General features: G+C 48.2%; 6 non-coding genes and 1 pseudogene across 6 annotated transcripts; all 7 read left to right on the forward strand.

The window, feature by feature from the left end:
• The first annotated feature begins 7,638 nt into the window (after nucleotides 1-7,638).
• On the forward strand, nucleotides 7,639-7,711 carry Trnak-cuu (transfer RNA lysine (anticodon CUU)). Its single transcript has one exon. It is a non-coding gene; the product is annotated as a tRNA-Lys (tRNA).
• Nucleotides 7,712-7,863: 152 nt separating this feature from the next.
• On the forward strand, nucleotides 7,864-7,936 carry Trnak-cuu (transfer RNA lysine (anticodon CUU)). The gene has a single exon. It is a non-coding gene; the product is annotated as a tRNA-Lys (tRNA).
• A 154-nt stretch (nucleotides 7,937-8,090) lies between these two features.
• Nucleotides 8,091-8,163, forward strand: Trnak-cuu (transfer RNA lysine (anticodon CUU)). The gene has a single exon. It is a non-coding gene; the product is annotated as a tRNA-Lys (tRNA).
• A 3,558-nt stretch (nucleotides 8,164-11,721) lies between these two features.
• LOC125943432 (uncharacterized) lies at nucleotides 11,722-12,912 on the forward strand (annotated as a pseudogene).
• A 3,830-nt stretch (nucleotides 12,913-16,742) lies between these two features.
• Nucleotides 16,743-16,815, forward strand: Trnak-uuu (transfer RNA lysine (anticodon UUU)). Its single transcript has one exon. It is a non-coding gene; the product is annotated as a tRNA-Lys (tRNA).
• A 152-nt stretch (nucleotides 16,816-16,967) lies between these two features.
• On the forward strand, nucleotides 16,968-17,040 carry Trnak-cuu (transfer RNA lysine (anticodon CUU)). Its single transcript has one exon. It is a non-coding gene; the product is annotated as a tRNA-Lys (tRNA).
• Nucleotides 17,041-17,193: 153 nt separating this feature from the next.
• Trnak-cuu (transfer RNA lysine (anticodon CUU)) lies at nucleotides 17,194-17,266 on the forward strand. The gene has a single exon. It is a non-coding gene; the product is annotated as a tRNA-Lys (tRNA).
• Nucleotides 17,267-19,896: the final 2,630 nt, after the last annotated feature.

Genomic DNA, 19,896 nt, shown 5'->3' on the forward strand with positions numbered 1-19,896 from the left:
TTGATTAGTGATAGTGAACTAGACGATGTATATGACTGTCTGGAGGGGGAGCGGGAGATTATGTATACACGATTTCAAGGCAGTAGTCATGCGCGGTTAGAGCGCTTGTACATGTCACAAGACATGATTCCAATGTGTCACAGTTATTCTGTCGCACCTGTGTCGTTCTCAGATCACTGCTTGGTGAAGTGTCACATCGGTATGAAGAAGTGGAAGGAATCATCTTTTAACTGGGAACTATGGAAAATGAATGCCTTACTACTAAAAGACGAGCCATTTCTAGAGGCAATACATGAGGCCGTTATGGAAGTATGCGATGAAAGTACTGAAACCATAGCAGAGAAATGGGAATGGTTCAAACAAAAGGTAAAAATGAAAGCAATAGAAAGGTCGAGCTGCTTAAAGTTTTAGAGGGAAATGAAAGAACGAGACTTACGAAAGATACTTAATCAGCTGACAGCGCTGGAGTGCGAAGAGCCAGGGGCGTATAAGGAAGATATGCGAACCATTAAAGAAAAAATTGAACATTTGGACAAAGCACGCTATCAAGGTGCGATTGTGCGCGCCAGAGCAAACGCATTAGTAGTGGGGGAGACGCCCACCAAAAGGGCGCTTGGATTTGAAAAAGATCATGGTCGACGTAATCATGTCGATAAGATCTCGTGGAACGGCACGCTTGTCGACGATAATAAGAGCATAGGCCGAGCGTTTTTAGACTATTACCAGTCACTGTTTGCATATCAAGAAGCCAATGTAGATGAGTTCAAAAAGGTTTTTCTCAGTCGCATGCCGCAATTGAGTGACGACACGGAGGACCCATTATCAGGGAATATAAGAGAACACGAAGTCGAAAAAGCAATAAATGATTTGAACAGTGGCAAATCACCCGGACCTGACGGTCTGAGCGCGTGTTTTTATAAAGCCTTCAAGAAAGAACTTTCGCCCCTGCTAACAGGCCTGTTTACCGACGCGTATGTGAACAAAGCTTTGCCGCCTTCTTTTGGTAAAGCGCATACCATCTTGATACCTAAGAGTGACAAAGCGGAGAAACTAAGGCTCGTGACATCTTATAGGTCGATATCTTTAACCAATGTCGACTATAAGATTTTCATGAAGGTTTTGGCAGCCAGACTTCAAAGCGTCATCAAAGAAATCGTCGCAGACCACCAAACGTGTGGGATCAAAGGGAGGTCAATTTTTCCGAATATTCACACGATGCGGTGCGTGCTCGAGTGCTGTGACCTCACTTACGATGGCGTCGCAGTGCTCCAGCTTGACCTAGAGAAAGCGTTTGACTGTGTGTCGCATGATATTTTGTTTGCCATTCTGGATCACGTTAATGTAGGTGCCATCATCACTGAGGGAGTGGCATTGGCGTATCAGAACTGCACAACACGCTTAATTGTGAATAAATCATTGGGGGCCCCCATTAACGTCATGCGTTCTGTGCGTCAAGGCTGCCCCCTCAGTCCTCTTTTGTTTGCAGTTTACATTGAAACGATGTGTTTGGCGATAACTGAGAACGATCAAATACGCGGTTATAGCTTGGAAGCCACAGAAGTCAAGCTCCTAGCATATGCCGATGATATCGCCGTGTGTTGTACAAACAAAGAAAGCGTAACGGAAACAATACGCGTGGTGAAACAGTTTTGTGATGTAACGGGCAGTAAAGTGAACTGGGGTAAGTCCTTCGGTTTGTGGCACGGAGAGTGGTCCTCGGCCCCGGACAACTTTGCGAATGTGAGCTGGGTGAAAACCCCTACCAAGTATCTCGGTGTTCCCTTGGATAGCTACAAACAGAGCGAGGAATACTGGACGAACCAAATAAAAGAAACAAGAGAAAAAGCAGACAGGTGGAAAGGCATCAACCTGTCCATTTTCGCAAGGGCAACTGTATGTAATTTGTTTTTCATTACGAAGTTGTGGTACGTCATGCAGACGTTGTTTTGTTCAAGGGTAAATGTGCAAAGAATGCACAGAGTGTTCGCCGTTTTTATCTGGGACTCTAACTGGGAAAGATGTAGCCGAACAAATCTGTTCAGGCGGGTGAAGGAAGGTGGCCTGGGCTTGGCGAATCTTTTTGTACAGCTTGTCAATAGATTTTCGTTTTTCGAGATTTGCATGATCCTTTTCTGCGTACGGTATTACAGCTCAGATTAAGAGCTGCGCTGCCGGCGCTCATTGTTAGTACTGTAAGGAAAAAGAAGTACGCCGTGCAGAGCTCCGCAGCCGGATTGCCAGCGCTACTGAAGTGGGGCTCGGGCTCGACGCTGTTCCTGGTGCGCCTGGCTAAGCCTACGCAGTTGTGTCTTCCTGTCGGCGTCCTTCGTGTCGTCCACAGCCGTGCCAGACTTCTTTGTCATATTTGGTGGAGGTTTGCTGGGTCTTCTGTCATCCTGGAATTGCGCAGCCGGATTCTCCCTGCTACCATGACCTCCGCAAGCGCCACGAGCTTACCACCAGCTGCTCCCCAGTCCTCCGTATGCCCCGGCACACTCCGTCAGCGGGACCCTCCCATCTTTAGCGGCAGTGATGACCACGACGTTGATGACTGGCTGTTATCATACGAACGCGTGAGTCGCAACAACAAATGGGATGACATCACTAAATTGACCACCGTCCCATTTTACCTCACCGGAATTGCCCACTTGTGGTTTCGAAACCACGAAAGCGATGTCTCAAGCTGGACCATGTTCAAGACGAAGTTCAGCGAGGTCTTCGGCCGTCCTGCTGTTCAAAAGCTTCGTGCCGAACAGCGTCTGCAGTCGCGCGCTCAGCAGCCTGGTGAGACCTTTACCAGCTACATTGAAGATGTCATCGATCTCTGCAAACGCGTCGATGCATCCATGCCTGAGGGCAATAAAATCAAACAAATACTGAAGGGCATCGACGAGGACGCGTTTCAAATGCTGATTTCAAAGAACCCCTCTACGGTTGCCCAAGTCATTGAACTATGCCAAAGCTATGGCGAGCTACGCCGTCAACGCCTCCTCACCCGCCGCCCTAATCCCCATCAGGAATCGTTGTCCGGCTTGACCTCCCCTTTTCCAGATTCCACCCTCCTCTCGCAGATCAAGGCATTCGTCCGGGAAGAAGTTGCTCGCCAGCTCTGCCTTATCTCCAACAACCCACCGGAGTCAAGTTCGTCCCTTAGTCCGACCCTACGACACGTTTTAAGAACAAGTGTCCGAGGTTCTTCCTCTGGAGCGGGCGCCTCAACTCACCACCCCATTGGCTTACGCCGACGCCGTCGCACGACCACGCCCACCGACGTTCCGGGCTCCGCCTCCGATGCCTAGCCCTGTTTTTACCTCCACGCCCTCACGACCTCCGGTGCATCGAGTAAATCCTTGGCGCACAGCGGACAATCGGCCCATCTGCTATTCGTGTGGTGTTGCCGGACACGTTGCACGCCTGTGCCGCCGCCGTCCACTTCATCCACGTGACGACCCACGCACAGCAGCGTACGACCATCCATTGTCTTACGCTCCAGACCGCGATTTACCCCTTCCCCGCCCAAGCCATCGCCCAGTTTCTGACCGCCGTTCTCCTTCTCCTCGTCGTCGCTCGCTTTCCCCGATGCGTCGACGTCCCTCTACCGCTGACACGGAAAACTAAGTGGCGCAGTTCCCGAGGCAAGAACTGCGTCATCGTCGCAACGCTCAAGCCCTCTTCTTTCGCCGCCCAACGTTATTGATGTCGCTGTTGAAGGTGTCTCTGTGCTTGCCCTCATTGACACAGGTGCCGCCATATCTGTGATTGCCGAAAAACTATGCCGCTCAATACGAAAAGTCACGACGCCTTTCTTCGGTCCATTACTCCGCACGGCCACAGCACAGCACGTCCAGCCAGTGGCTGCGTGCACCGCCAGACTTGAAATTCAAGGAGTGCTCTACTTCGTCGAGTTCGTCGTTCTTCCCCACTGTTCCCACGATATTATTTTAGGTTGGGATTTTCTCTCCCGTCACCAAGCCGTTATTGATTGCTCCCGTGCAGAAGTCGCCTTCTCTTGGCTTGGAAATGCCATATCTGACGACGTTTCGCTTTCCCGCACCAAGTTGTCCCTCACTGACGACCTCCAGATACCTCCGCACGCATCCGTTCTGGCACCTGTGTCCTGTTCCGTTGCCTGTGACTCTACCGTACTCTTCACACCTTCCACTGCTTTCGTTCATCGCCACATCTCACCACTGCCAACCGCGCTGCTTGGCCTTCAAGCAGGCGCGACTCACCTTCCTGTATACAACCACTTCCCATTCCCGATTACGTTGCTTCGCGGTGAATCTCTCGGCACTGTGGAGCCTTACGACACCATTACCACGTTGGAACTTCTTGGATCGTCCGAGGTCAACACCCTCTCCAGTAGTCCCGCACCTGCCACATCGCCTGAAGACGTTTTCAGCCACGTCATCGACAGCGCCTTAAACCCCAAGCAACGCCATGACCTTCTCCGTCTCCTCGAGAAATTTCGCCCTGCTTTTGACAGCCATAGCACTTCCCTGGGTCGAACGACGACTGTATGTCACCGGATTGACACTGGTGCTCACTCACCGCTACGGCAGCGACCATACCGCGTATCGTCGACAGAACGACGCGTCATTGATGAGCAAGTAGGTGAAATGCTGCAGCGTGGTGTCATTGAATCGTCCGACAGTCCATGGGCATCGCCAGTTGGTTAAAAAGAAGGATGGCTCGATCCGCTTTTGCGTGGATTACCGTCGCCTAAACAAAATAACTCGAAAGGATGTTTATCCATTGCCGCGGATCGATGACGCCTTAGACTGCTTACAAGGCGCAGAGTTCTTTTCCTCCCTCGATCTACGCTCTGGTTATTGGCAAGTGCCTATGGCTGCAGACGATAAGCCTAAAACTGCTTTCATCACACCAGATGGCTTATACGAATTTCGTGTGATGCCATTCGGCCTTTGAAACGCACCCGCCACTTTTGAGCGGATGATGGATACTATTCTTCGAGGCCTCAAATGGAACACGTGCTTGTGTTATTTGGATGATGTCGTAGTGTTTGCACCAGATTTTCCTACTCACCTTCATCGCTTGGAGCAACGCCATGACCTTCTCCGTCTCCTCGAGAAATTTCGCCCTGCTTTTGACAGCCATAGCACTTCCCTGGGTCGAACGACGACTGTATGTCACCGGATTGACACTGGTGCTCACTCACCGCTACGGCAGCGACCATCCGTGTTGTCTACCGCTCCGGCAAGAAGCACGCCGATGCCGATGCTCTTTCGCGCTCGCCTGTCCACGCCGAAATTGTCAGTGTCTCCGTCCTAGACGACCCAGTTCCCCCATTCGCTTCTGTCGACATGGCTTTGGAGCAACGCAAGGACTCCTGGATTTCATCTTTGATAGATTACATCTCTGATTCACCTGCACGCCCACCATCCCGAGCGCTCCGCCGACAAGCTTCGCACTTCGCCATCCGCGACGGAATCGTCTATCGCCGTAACTACAGTTCCGACGGCCGCAAATGGCTGCTTGTCATACCCCGGCAGCTCCGCACTGATGTATGCGCCGCTTTCCACGCCGACCCTCAGTGTGCACACGCTGGTCTCTTCAAGACCTACACCAGACTACGTCATAGGTTTTATTGGCGCGGTATGTACACATTTGTGCAAAAGTACATTCGCTCTTGCACAGAATGTCAACGCCGCAAGCCTGATCCTTGCCGCTCTTCTGGACCAATGCAACCTTTACCGTGCCCTTCGCGACCCTTTGACCGCGTTGGAATAGACCTATACGGGCCTCTGCCATACACAGCTGCTGGCAATCGCTGGGTCATTGTAGCCATAGATCACCTCACGAGGTATGCAGAAACGGCCGCTCTACCAGCCGCGACAGCTCGTGACGTTGCCTCCTTCCTGCTTCAACGCTTCGTTCTCCGTCGCGGCGCCCCCCGCGAACTCCTGAGCGACCGAGGTCGCGGCTTTCTCGCCGATGTCATTGAAGAACTTCTCACTGAATGCCGCATTATTCATCGCTGTACCACCGCATATCACCCGCAAACAAATGAATTGACAGAGCGGTTTAACCGAACTCTTGGCGACATGCTTTCGATGTATGTCGCCTCCAACCACACAAACTGGGACCTCATCCTTCCCTATGTCACGTACGCCTACATACGGCACCCCAGGCAACGACGGGCTTTTCTCCCTTCTTTCTTCTATACGGCCGAGAACCGTCATTTCGGATTGACAGTATTCTTCCTTACCGTCCCGACTTATCAGAGGGTACACCGGTTTCCGAAGCCGCCCGGTATGCAGAAGAATGTCGGCAACTAGCTCGCTCTCTAACAACGCAAGAACAAGCGCTACAGAAATTTCGTCATGACGACGGGCGCCCCCACAACCAGTTTTCGCCTGACGCTCTCGTTTGGTTGTGGGTGCCTCCTACTTCGACACCAGGTGTCTCCTCCAAGTTTGTATCACGATACCATGGACCCTACCGGGTTCTACAGCAAACTTCTCCGGTGAACTACGTCATCGAACCTCTGACGCCCCCTACGGACCTGCGTCGCCGAAGCCGCGAAACTGTCCATGTCGATCGGCTCAAGCCGTATCACGAGCCCTTCGTCCTTACGACGCCTTAGGCCTTCTGTGCGGCTCCGTCTTCAGCGAGGGGGGAAGATGTAAGGAAGAAGAAGTACGCCGTGCAGAGCTCCGCAGCCGGATTGCCAGCGCTTCTGAAGTGGGGCTCGGGCTCGACGCTGTTCCTGGTGCGCCTGGCTAAGCCTACGCAGTTGTGTCTTCCTGTCGGCGTCCTTCGTGTCGTCCACAGCCGTGCCAGACTTCTTTGTCATAGTACCAATAGTATGCCAGGAACGATTCGCGGCTATCTTAAAGAAGTAGTCGACAGTGTGCGCTTTCTTTCTGTGCGTTTTTCTTTCGAGTATTTATCTGCCGTGAAAAGAAAGACATTATATAAAGATGTATGCGATATTATATTTCCAGTGCCATTGTACAGAGCGATATACAGTGGAGGACCAGGACAGGATGTCCTTAAACGGGTGAAACGAATGGAGGTGCCTACTGGGGCCAAAGATTCTTCTTTAGGCTACACAGGAACACTGTCAGTGAAGACATTCATGGAAGAACGCGGCTTCCTTGTACCATGGGGCCCACACTGCTTGATTTGCAAGCAACCTGAAACTGTAGATCATGTGTTTTTGCATTGCTGGGAAGGGGTGTACTTCTGGGACGTCCTAAAACGGACAATCAAGAAGGAGTTTTCGTTGTATCCGCATGGGATCAGGTACTTACCGATTGATAATGAGGACGGGGTTCCATACGACCTAATTATGCTCAATGGCCTCCACTGTTTATGGCGGGCACGAATGGCTGGGTACCATTGCGACCCAGATGCTAGGCCTGCTCGTATTTATTTTCGAGAAAGTATGTCTCGTTTCATTGAAATTAAGAAAATGCAAGATTGTGTACCCGATTGGCTGTCGAGGATAGAACCTCTGACAGCTTTAAAAGAATTTTAGTTTGACAACGCCAGTCCATGTTGGGCGGATGGCTTTCATGTTTTTCAGTATGTTCTGTAGGTGTTCTTTTTGTGATGTCTGTTTCTATACTTTGTGCATTGTCAAAGACCGGCAATAAAAAAAAGAAAAAAAAAGCCCGGCTAGCTCAGTCGCTAGAGCATGAGACTCTTAATCTCAGGGTCGTGGGTTCGAGCCCCACGTTGGGCGGATGCTTTTGCTACTTCATAATTGTTTTGCACTGATAAGGGTGGTATTTGTTGAAGCAATTCTTTTGTATTTTAGATCCGCGAAAAAAAATGGTTCACTGTTGCGCCGCTAACGTGATCATGTAAATGTGTGTAGGAGCGAACGAAGGCAGAGCGCGGCTAGCTCAGTCGGTAGAGCATGAGACTCTTAATCTCGGGGTCGTGGGTTCGAGCCCCACGTTGGGCGGATGATTTTGCTACTTCATAATTGTTTTGCACTGATAAGGGTGGCATTTGTTGAAGCAATTCTTTTGTATTTTAGATCCGCGAAAAAAAAAATGTTTCACTGTTGCGCCGCTAACGTGATCATGTAAATGTGTGTAGGAGCGAACGAAGGCAGAGCCCGGCTAGCTCAGTCGGTAGAGCATGAGACTCTTAATCTCAGGGTCGTGGGTTCGAGGCCCACGTTGGGCGGATGCTTTTGCTACTTCATAATTGTTTTGCACTGATAAGGGTGGCATTTGTTGAAGCAATTCTTTTGTATTTTAGATCCGCGAAAAAAAATGTTTCACTGTTGCGCCGCTAACGTGGTCATGTAAATCTGTGTAGGAGCGAACGAAGGCAGAGGCCGGCTAGCTCAGTCCGGCACGATTAACGTGCGGGGTCTTACGGCAAGGAGGAAACAATGTCAGCTTAGCCGCTTGTTCATCGAAAAGAATCTCGACATTATTGCGGTTCAGGAAACAAAGATTGAAACTGAGGAAGGGACGGACCGCCTAGTGCAACCTTTCATGACTAGATATTATGTGTGTGTTTCCCATTCTGTCGGAAGAGCTGGGGGCTGTGCGCTCTTTCTCCGGAATAATATTGGTATATGTGTTGAAAATGTATTTAGTGATGATAGCGGGCGCATTATAATGTGTGATTTTTTGTTTTGTACTCTGAAGTGGCGTGTTATCTGCATTTACGCGCCAAATAGAACAGCCGAGCGCAGGGCGTTTTTTGAAAGCGTGGAATGTCACTTGAAATGTGAGAGAACCATAGTCATGATGGGAGACTTCAACTGTGTGTGCAAAGTGGAAGACAGAGCCCGTAAGCAACCTGGTCTTGATGTAAGTGCGCTACATTTAGCAGCACTGGCGGAAGAATATAATTTAGAGGATGTAGGCGACGTTTTAGTCAATAATGATGCACATCAGTTCACTCATTTTCAAGGGGACAGCCACGCAAGACTGGATCGTGTCTATGTTTCTGCGGAAGCGATACCATTGTGCAGTGATTATGAAATCAAGCATGTTTATTTTAGCGACCACAGCTTGGTCCTTTTTTCACTTGGTCCAAAAAATCCGTCAAGTTTCAACTGGGGACTATGGAAATTCAATGAAAAACTGCTGCAGGACGAAACCTTTGTAAAAAAATTCAAGATAGCCTCAAAGAATTGTTATCGGGTGATCAAAAAGACTACACGGAAAAGTGGGAGTGTTTTAAGCAATAAACGAAGCTAACAGCAATAGAAAGATCCAGTGTTTTACATCACCAGGAAAAAAGAAAAGAAATGGAACTACAAACTGAGCTCAACTTTTATTTAAGCATCGAGAGCAACCATCCGGGGTGTTTCGCAAAAGAAATAAAACAAACAAAAGCACAGTTGGAACTTGGCGATAAGGAAAAATATCGTGGTGCAATTATAAGCGCACGCGCAGAACGTTTATGGTGCGGGGAACAACCTACAAAGCGCTCGCTTTCGGATGAAAAGAGTTATGCCTCGAGAAAAGAGATAAATTCAATTCAATTCAATCATTTTTATTGCGATAACATACCGAAATGTAGTAGTACGTGACAAAGAAACCGTCCAACGCGCCTTTGTAGAATATTACGACGAACTTTTAGGACAGGAACCGCAATGTGAACACGGTTTCGATCGTGAATTCTTACACCTTTTGCCCGGACTGGAAGAGGAAGACCGAAAAAGATTAGAACTGCCAATTAGCATCAAAGAAATAGAGGAAGCTATAGATGACTTGAGCCCTAGCAAAACGCCAGGACCTGACGGATTAAGTGGAGCATTCTATAAATTTTTCAAAACAGAAATAGCTACAGGCCTTTACCACGTATTCACAGAAGCTTATGAAAACCAGATACTGCCGCCATCGTTTCGCGAGAGTCACATTGTACTGATACCAAAATCCACCGATTCCACATCTCTCCTATCTGTGAGAGCCTATCGTCCAATCAGCCTAACGAATACAGATTATAAAGTATACACAAAACTTTTGGGCAGAAGGTTACAAAGCATAATAACACGGTTGATAGGGCCACATGAAACATGTGGCATCAAGGGCAGGTCAATTACCACTAACATACACGTAGCAAGAACAGTACTTGAGCATTGTGATGACTTTTCTGGTAGGGTGGCCATGCTACAATTGGATTTAGAAAAAGCATTCGATAGGGTGACACATGCTATTCTTTTTGATGTTTTGGAGCACGTGAATGTGGGATCAATCTTAACAGAAGGGATCAGAATGTGCTATGCAGACGTCTCCACAAAAGTGATAGTTAATAGAACACTCAGCACCAGCATTCAAGTCAGATCTTCCGTGAGACAGGGATGTGGTTTATCGCCTTTACTGTTTGCCCTATATCTTGAGCCATTGTGTCTAAAGATAATAGATGATAACAACATCAGAGGTTTTAGGGTGGGTTACAGTGAAGTAAAACTGCTGGCATACGCGGATGACGTCGCTGTTTTTTGCGACGACGCGCAAAGTGTAAGCAAATGCTGTGAATGTTGTGACAAAATATTGTAAAATGACAGGAAGCGTAATTAATTGGGGCAAGTGGACTGGGATATGGTATGGACAGTGGGAGGACACACCTCCATTTTTTTGCAAAAATACAGTGGACAAATTTGCCGACCAAGTACTTAGGGATACCTCTACAACACCACCAGGACACGAAAGATTATTGGCAAGGAGAGGTGGAAGAAATGAAGGCAAAAACGGCGAAGTTCGGTGGACGAGATCTGTCAATGTTCACCCGAGCAACGGTGTGTAATGTATTCTTAGTGGCCAAAATTTGGTATGTGCTGCAAGCACTATGCGCATCAAGAGTCAGCATACAAAGAATACACAGGCAGTTTGCCATCTTTATTTGGGGTTCCGTCTGGGAGCGCACCAGTCGCACTAATTTGTTTAGGACGGTGAAAAGTGGGGGCCTAGGGTTAGTTCATCTTTTTTTAAGACAAGTGGTGTCCAGATTTTTGTTTCTACGTGATCAAAAAGATCCGTTTTTGTGCGCAGTCCTTCAAACGCGTTTGCCTAACGCGCTACCTCAATTTGTTGTGTCGTCAAATAACACAATAGGACCTAGGCTCAGAGGCTTCCTGCGAGAAGTCGTGCTGTCTTTTCAATTCTTACATGCGCGCTTTTCAATGGATTACCTTGCATCTGTTAAGCGGAAAAGACTGTACAAAGATTTACTTGATGTATCATTGCCAGTGCCTGTTTATCGTTCAATGTACTACTCTGAATCCAGTGGAAGAAATGTGCTGAAAAGAGTGAAGCGGATGCCGGTACGGTCATCCGTAAAAACGTTTTTCTTTCAATTACACACTGGAATGCTTCCAGTGAAGCCATGGCTGAGGGAAAGGGGGATCTTTGTACCATGGTCCATGAACTGCCTGAGATGCAGGCAACCGGAAACCATTGAGCATATGTTTCTTGATTGTTCAGATGCAGTATTCCTATGGGACATCCTACAACGAACGTTGAAAGAAGAATTACTGATTACACCGTACGGCATCCGCTTCTTGCCAACTGAAAACGCAGATAAGCCATGTGATATGTTTATGGCACTTTGTTTACACAGCGTCTGAAAGACACGAATGGATGTGCGTCACGAGAGGCTAGTTATTCGTCCTGCGAAAGATCATTTTTTGGAAAGCGTACTGTATCTGCGTGAAGCTTATCGAGCGAGAAAAGAACCACCTGATTCGGCTTTCTGCCGTGCTAGCGAGCGGACGTGTCGAACATGAGCTCCATAGGAGCGGCTTCAGCGGCCCAGCAGGGCCGCGGTATCAGGAATTTTGGCTCAGAAGACCCGGACTATCAAGTTTTGCTGCCTCAACTGCCTACAGGTCGGATTGTTTTAAATACATTGTTTTTACATGCTGATGTGCGTGCCAGGCCGTATCGGGTGGAGCACTTCCGCGACGCACTGGCTAGCTTAGGCCTACTGCCGGATGTTATCGCCCTAGGGGCGTATTAAATGAGCCATGTTTGGGCAGTGACTTTCAAGAGCGATGAAGGTGTCAAAAGGCTTGCAAGCGCCAAGGAAGTAAAAGTGAATGAACATTGGTGCATCGTTGTTGATCCAGCAAACCAGGCCGTGCGGCTGAAGCTGCATTGGATGTTACACAACGTGACGGACGAGGACATACGCACCGCCCTTTCACCGTACGGGAAGGTCATGGACGTCTTCCGGGAGAAATGGCGTGTCCACGGAGTGCAAGATAAAGCATCCTCAACGCGTGCGGTGTCGTTGGTTTTGAAGACGGGTATGACCGTGGAAGACCTGCCTCATCAACTTCGTGTCGCTGGTGAGCAGGCCTTAGTTGTTGTACCAGGCAGAGCACCACTTTGCCTGAAATGCCGAAACACCGGTCATGTTCGACGTGACTGTCGCGTCCCGAGATGTGCCGTTTGCCGGCGCTACGGCCATGATGAGACGGAGTGTGTTAAGACCTACGCGTCCGTAACGGGACCGGCGCCTCGGGAGGACGTGGCTGACCTGTTAATGGATGAAGCAGACGTGGATGAGTCTTTCCGTGCGCAAGTTCTGCCGGCCGACACATTTGCGACGCCCACTGAGCAGGCTTACATAGCCTCGAAGGTGGCAACTGTAGTAACTACTGAACAGAAAGCTGCAGTGCAGACAAGTGACGGAAAAGGCAACGAAGAAATGGTCATAGAACTCGCCTCTGCCGGGGCGAGTACAGCAGAGCACGGGCCAGCAACTGCAATGATGGACGTCGCAGACACGAGTGCAAGCAGTGCGGCTACGAAGAGAGCAAGGGACGTAACGAGCGGCCAAGAGGAGGAATTTGACAACGAGACCAAAGACGAACCGCCGCAGAAAATCCAGGCGAGTCGTCGGGCGTCCATTCGCCCGAAACCGAACATCCCGCCGGACAGACGGACGGCGGCAGAACCGCCTACCTAGGACCTGGCGCCTACTGGGGCGCCCGGACTAGCGACGTCAAGAGATGGGTGCCACTTTAGAATTAGCCTACGCGTACACCGTAAAGGTACGCGTGTGGTTAGAGCGGCTTTTCGTTGAGCATTTGTTTTTGGAAAGTTTTTTACAAAGTGTTGGAATGGTTTGTTCTCCAGCGGCACCTTGCGATCGGCTTGCTTATACAGACTAATGGCGGTGAAATTAGAGACAGCATTGAGAGTGGCCTCTTTAAATGTTCGTGGCCTCGGAGCGCGAAGGAGACAGTATCAACTCAGTCGCTTGTGTATGGAGAACGAACTCGATGTTGTCGCCTTACAAGAAACTAAGGTCGAAACTCAAGAGCAGACCGATCGCATGGTGACGCCTTTCACGGCGCATTACAATGTGTGCGTATGTCATGCTAATGGTACATCAGGCGGGTGCGCGCTGCTTATGCGGAAGAGTGCTGGCATTATTGAAGAACGTGTAACTGTATGTCAAACTGGCCGCATGCTCATTGTCGATTTTTCCTTTTCCGGAGCGTCGTGGCGGCTCATATGCGTTTATGCGCCGAACATTGTGAATGACCGAGCGTTGTATTTTGAGTATATAGAGCAGTACCTAAAGTGTGACCGCTACATCATATTTCTTGGTGATTTTAATTGTGTGTGTACTGCGGAAGATCGAAACCGAGGGGAACGTGTTCGTGACAAAAGCGCTCTCTATTTGAGTTCCCTAATTGACGACCACAACTTAGAAGATGTGGGTCAAATTTTCACTGACGGTACGATTCCGCAGTACCCGCACATTCAAGGAAACAGCCGATCAAGGCTGGACAGAGTGTATGTTTCACTAGATTTGATCCCCCTTTGTAACAGTTATAATGTCACACCGCTATCGTTTACGGATCATAGCTTAGTGAGCTTCGCGATGGGGGAAAAAGTTAAAAGAACACGATTCAACTGGAACATGTGGAAATTCAACGAAATGTTGCTTGATGATGAGCCATTTGTGCGCAGAGTAAAGGAAAAGATATTAGAGTTGATGACAAACAAGCATGACAAATTTATGGCTGCATGGGAAGAATTTGAGGCCCAAGTTAAGTTCATTGCGATCGAAAGAGGAAGCAGCCGCCAGAATGAAGAACTGCAGAAACAAAGAGAGCTGCAAAGACAACTAGAATTTCTTTTGAGCGTACAAAATACGGTTCATGATCAGGTAGCGGAAAATGTAAAGAAAGTTATTGACGCAGAGCGATACAAAGCTGCAGTTATACGTGCTCGGAGCGAACGGTTATGGATGGGTGAGATGCCAAACAAACGGGCAATGAGCGATGAAAAGCGGCATGCGTTAAGAAACGAGATTAAGCAGATACGTTTTCAAAACGAGGTGACGTCAGAAGCTGCCTTAATCGAGAGAGCCTTCGTTGAGCATTATCGGGAATTGTACGGCAATGGGGCTCGCTCTGGACTAGGCTTCGACAGCGAATTCATGAGCGAAATGCCAAGGTTGGAAGACGGTGTTAGAGAAAGCCTTGAAACGCCAATAAGTGTACCAGAGATTGAAAGGGCGATAGAGGAGTTGCCGTCAGGAAAATCGCCAGGGCCAGATGGCCTAGGCGCCAAGTTTTACAAATCATTCAGTCACGAGTTTTCCTGTATCTTGCACAGACTACTCTCAGAAGCGTATGAATTTAAAAAAGTGCCACCCTCATTTCGCATGTCACACGTAGTGTTGATTCCTAAAACCGATGACCGGGAAAAGCTTCTTTTAGTAGGTTGATACAGACCGATAAGTCTGACCAACACAGATTACAAAATCTTTATGAAAGTACTGGCTGGACGATTCCAAAGCGTGATTAAGGAGCTTGTAGGGCCACACCAGACGTGTGGCATTAAAGGCCGCACAATTTTCACCAACACCCACATTGCAAGGAATCTGCTAGAATGTTGTGATGACATTGGGGGTCGGGTGGCGATGTTGCAACTCGACCTTGCGAAGGCCTTCGACCGGGTGTCACATGAGGTGCTTTTCTCTATATTGAAGCACTGCAATGATGGGAACATCATTTTAGAGGGCGTTAAAATGGCTTATGAACAGTGTTCAACGCAGATTGTAATTAATAAATGCCTTAGTTCGAAGGTGCCAGTCCGCTCGTCTGTACGACAAGGCTGTCCTTTGTCTCCATTGCTTTTTGCCGTATAGCTCGAACCTTTTTGTGTGGCAGTAAACATACGTGGTTTTAGGCTGCACGCCGCTGAAGTTAAAATGCTAGCCTATGCAGATGACGTCGCCGTCTTTTGTGAAGACCAGGAAAGCGTTATCGAGGCTGTCCGCCTGGCAAGATCTTTCTGTAAGTACACAGGTGCCCAGATAAACTTCGAAAAAAGTGTTGGCATATGGCATGGAAAGTGGGACGCGATGCCCACTAATTTCGCCGGAATGCAATGGACTACTGTGCCTGCACCCTATCTAGGTGTGCCCCTTGAGCACTATCAAGACTCGACGCAGTTATGGAGCGGACAAACAGAATTGATGAAAGAAAAGATAAAGGGATGGCAAGGCCGGGGATTATCAGTGTTTGCGCGTGCCTCAGCTTGCAATGTTTTTTTTGATTGCCAAAGTCTGGTATATGCTGCAAGTAATGTTGATGTCTCGCGTCAATGTTCAAAAAGTGCACCGATTTTTTGCCACCTTTATATGGAACTCCACTTGGGAGCGAACCAGCCGTACAAACCTTTATCGCAGTGTTCGCAGTGGAGGCCTTGGGCTCTCACACTTGTTCATTAGACAGATTGTATCGCGGTTCTTTTTCCTGCGCGACGAAAGAAATGCTTTTCTCCGCACTGTCATTCAGGCGCGAATAGCAACAGAACTGCCGGAATTTGTTTTAACTACATCCAGTGTTATCAGTAGAAGAGCGACTGGTTATTATCGTGAAGTAGTTGCGTCTTTTCGAATACTCTGTGCACGGTTTTCGTTGGAGTATTTGTGCTCAGTGAGAAAGAAAAAAACTGTACGTCGATTTGGTTGACAGCATGCTACCTACCCCACTGTATAGGATGGTTCACTGTGGAGGCCCAGGAAAATATGTGCTGAAACGACTCAAAAGGATGCCTGTAAGACCTACTGCGAAAAAAATTTTTTCCAGCTACACACAAACACCCTCCCCGTTAAAATATGGCTTGAACAGAAAGGAATATTCGTACCGTGGACAACAAACTGCTTGCTGTGTAGAAAGCCCGAAACAATTGAACATGCCTTCATTGATTGTCGGGACGCAGTATTTCATTGGGATGTCTTGCAGCGCACTCTCAAAAAAGAACTCCCCATAACCCCGTATGGAATTCGATTCCTGCCAGTTGAAAGTGATCAAGGAGTACCTTTTGATATGTTCATGGTCCTGGGCCTCCACAGTTTGTGGAAGACGAGAATGGCTGTTCGTCATGCTGACGCCAATGTACGCTCTACGCGAGAGAACTTCATTGAAAGTGTTTCTTTTATACGAGAAGTGTATCGTGCACAGAGTGAACCCGCAGACTGGGTTAGCATTCTTGATGAGCTGGTGTGCCTCAAGAAATTTTAATAAGACAATCCCGCCTGATGTGATGTCGGTGCACTGTATATATGCATTTGTATTTTTTTGCTAGTGTCAAAGCAGGCAATAAAGAAAAAAAAGAGAAAAGAACCACCCGAATGGATACATGTATTGGATGAACTAGTGGCGATCAAGTGTTTTTAACTATTTGCAAGGACCCAAGACGGTCATTGCTTTTATCATTGTACAGTGTATATGTTATCTGTGTACGTCGAAGACCGGCAATAAAGAAAAAAAAACCCGGCTAGCTCAGTCGGTAGAGCATGAGACTTTTAATCTCAGGGTCGTGGGTTCGAGCCCCACGTTGGGCGGATGCTTTTGCTACTTCATAATTGTTTTGCACTGATAAGGGTGGCATTTGTTGAAGCAATTCTTTTGTATTTGAGATCCGCGAAAAAAAATGTTTTACTGTTGCGCCGCTAACGTGGTCATGTAAATCTGTGTAGGAGCGAACGAAGGCAGAGCCCGGCTAGCTCAGTCGGTAGAGCATGAGACTCTTAATCTCAGGGTCGTGGGTTCGAGCCCCACGTTGGGCGGATGCTTTTGCTACTTCATAATTGTTTTGCACTGATAAGGGTGGCATTTGTTGAAGCCATTCTTTTGTATTTTAGATCCGCGAAATAACAATGTTTTACTGTTGCGCCGCAAACGTGGTCATGTAAATCTGTGTAGGAGCGAACGAAGGCAGAGCCCGGCTAGCTCAGACGGTAGAGCATGAGACTCTTAATCTCAGGGTCGTGGGTTCAAGCCCCACGTTGGGCGGATGCTTTTGCTACTTCATAATTGTTTTGCACTGATAAGGGTGGCATTTGTTGAAGCCATTCTTTTGTATTTTAGATCCGCGAAAAAAATGGTTTACTGTTGCGCCGCTAACGTGGTCATGTAAACCTGTGTAGGAGCGAACGAAGGCAGAGCCCGGCTAGCTCGGGATTCCACTTCTGGCCACCGTAGCGTGCGGACGTGCGTCTCATGAGCTCCCAAGGAGGAGGTATAGCCGCCCCCCGAGGCGGCGGTAACAGGTCAACCGAGATGTTCAGCCAGGACTACCAAATTGTTTTGCCGACTTTGCCCTCAGGTACGACTGTGAAGGACACTGTCTTTTTACACGCCGATTTGAAAGCCAGGCCGTATAGGGTCGAACATTTTAGAGATGCACTCGAGCAACTTTCGCTACTGCCGGAAGTGGTCGCACTAGGTGCGTATCAAATGAATCATGTTTGGGCGGTGACGTTCTGTGACAACGAAGCAAAGAAAAAGATGCTGGCAGCTGGAAACTTCACTGTGAAAGACCGACGCTGCGTTGTAGTCGATCCGTGCAACCAGGTGCTAAGGATAAAGCTGTACTGGCTTTTGCATGGCGTTCCCGATGAAGACGTGCGCACTGCATTGGCTCCATTCAGCAAAGTCCTGGAAGTCACCAGAGATAAGTGGCGTGTTCAAGGCTGTAACGAGAAGAATACTACAACGAGGTCAGTGACCTTACAACTGAAGGTGGGCGTGAGTACGGATGACTTGCCGCATCAACTGCGAGTTGCGGAAGACCTGGCGCTTGTCTCTGTTCCGGGCAGAGCACCGCTCTGCCTCCGGTGCCACGGCATCGGACACATGCGACGAGACTGTCGTGTCCCACGCTGTGGCCATTGTCGCCGCTATGGCCACGATGAGACCATGTGCGTGCAATCTTATGCATCAGTAGCAGGACCACCGCGAAGTTATGATACGTCGGAACATATTATGGACCTGAATGACGCCAAGGAAGCTACACGGGAAGATGAGCATGAAGACTCCGCTGTGACAACTGTTGAGACAAAGCCACCCGGAAAGAAAGATACGAACACGAAGGACACCAACGAAGACGAAGGCCCCGTAGCCGCGGCAACTAACACAGACAAAGGGCCCGCTCGTCAACATGAAGTTGCTAATACGACTATGCCTTCAAAAGATATAATTGAAGTGACGGAAGCTCCCGAGGTCGCAATGGAAACAGTTACCAGCGCTGCAGCGAAGCATACCCGTCATGAAACCCAAAACAACAGACAGAACAACGGCCAGACGAGCACAGGGGAACCACCTACGAAGACGGGCACTGCTCGTCGCAGCATCACGCATTTCAAGCCCAATGTACCACCCGACCGGAGACCGATGCCCACAGAGCCCCCGCCTTAGCGAGGGAACTGTTTGTGTAGTGAGAACTCGGACAGTCCGATCACTGATCGGGCCTCTTTATGTGACAAGATGGCTCTAAACCCACCAGCAACAAAAACGATGTCGGAGCCTACCATCCTGTCGAACGGCGATGTGAGTACTACAAGTATTGTAAAACCTGTTTAATATGGCTAACAAACTAAAATTTCCTTTACGCATAGCGACCTTAAATGTGCGTGGCTTGTCAGCCCGCAGGAAACAATACCAGCTAAGTCGCCTTCTCTTAGAAAATGATCTGGATCTGATCGCTGTACAAGAAACAAAAATCGAGACCCAAGAGCAAACAGATGGAATGGTGGAAACTTTCAGAGCTAGATTTAATATTTGCGTGTCGCATGCTGTGGGTACGTCTGGAGGCTGCTTGATATTATATCGAAATTCTATAGATATTGTTGAAGAAGCAGTTATAGCATGCCAGAGTGGCCGGTTTGTTGTGTTGGATTTTGGATTTTGTGGTATGTTATGGCGGGCCCTATGCGTTTACGCGCCTAATACACCCCAAGAAAGACGTGATTTTTTGGAACTATACAATCGTATGTAAAGTGTGACGGAAATGTCATCCTGTTTGGCGACTTTAATTGTGTGCAAAGACCAGAGGATACAAGTAAAAAGTTACTGGCGAGAGACAAAAGTGCGATGTATTTGACAGAATTTGTAAATGAACATGACCTAGAAGATGTAGGAAGCGTACTAGTCTCTGGAAACGGCACGACGTACACCCACTTCCAAGGTGATTGCCATGCCAGGTTAGACCGTATTTATGTGCCTGCTCTTTTTTTGCCTGAATGTGTTGACTATCACGTCAAATGTGTTAGATTCAGTGATCACTGTTTAGTAGCAGTTACTGTGGGCACAAAAGAAAAGCTTCCAAATTTAGTTGGTTTACTTGGAAGTTCAACGATAAATTATTACAGGATCAACCTTTTCTTGAAAAACTAAAAGAAAAGATACATAACTTGTGTGATGAGTCAGGTAGCATTTCAGCTTCATGGGAAATCTTTAAATCAGAGATAAAACTTGCTGCGATTGACCGAGCATGTGTGCTACACAGAAAAGAAAAAGAGAAAGAAAAGGAACTTTATACCACGCTAGAATTTATGATTGCAACGGAAAACTACAAGCCGGGCTTGTTTGCAAAGCAAATAAAAGAAATTAAAAGTAAGCTAGAAGCAATTGACATTGAAAGA

The sequence above is a fragment of the Dermacentor silvarum genome, chromosome 2 (assembly GCF_013339745.2).
Source record: "Dermacentor silvarum isolate Dsil-2018 chromosome 2, BIME_Dsil_1.4, whole genome shotgun sequence".
NCBI classification, from domain to species: domain Eukaryota; kingdom Metazoa; phylum Arthropoda; class Arachnida; order Ixodida; family Ixodidae; genus Dermacentor; species Dermacentor silvarum.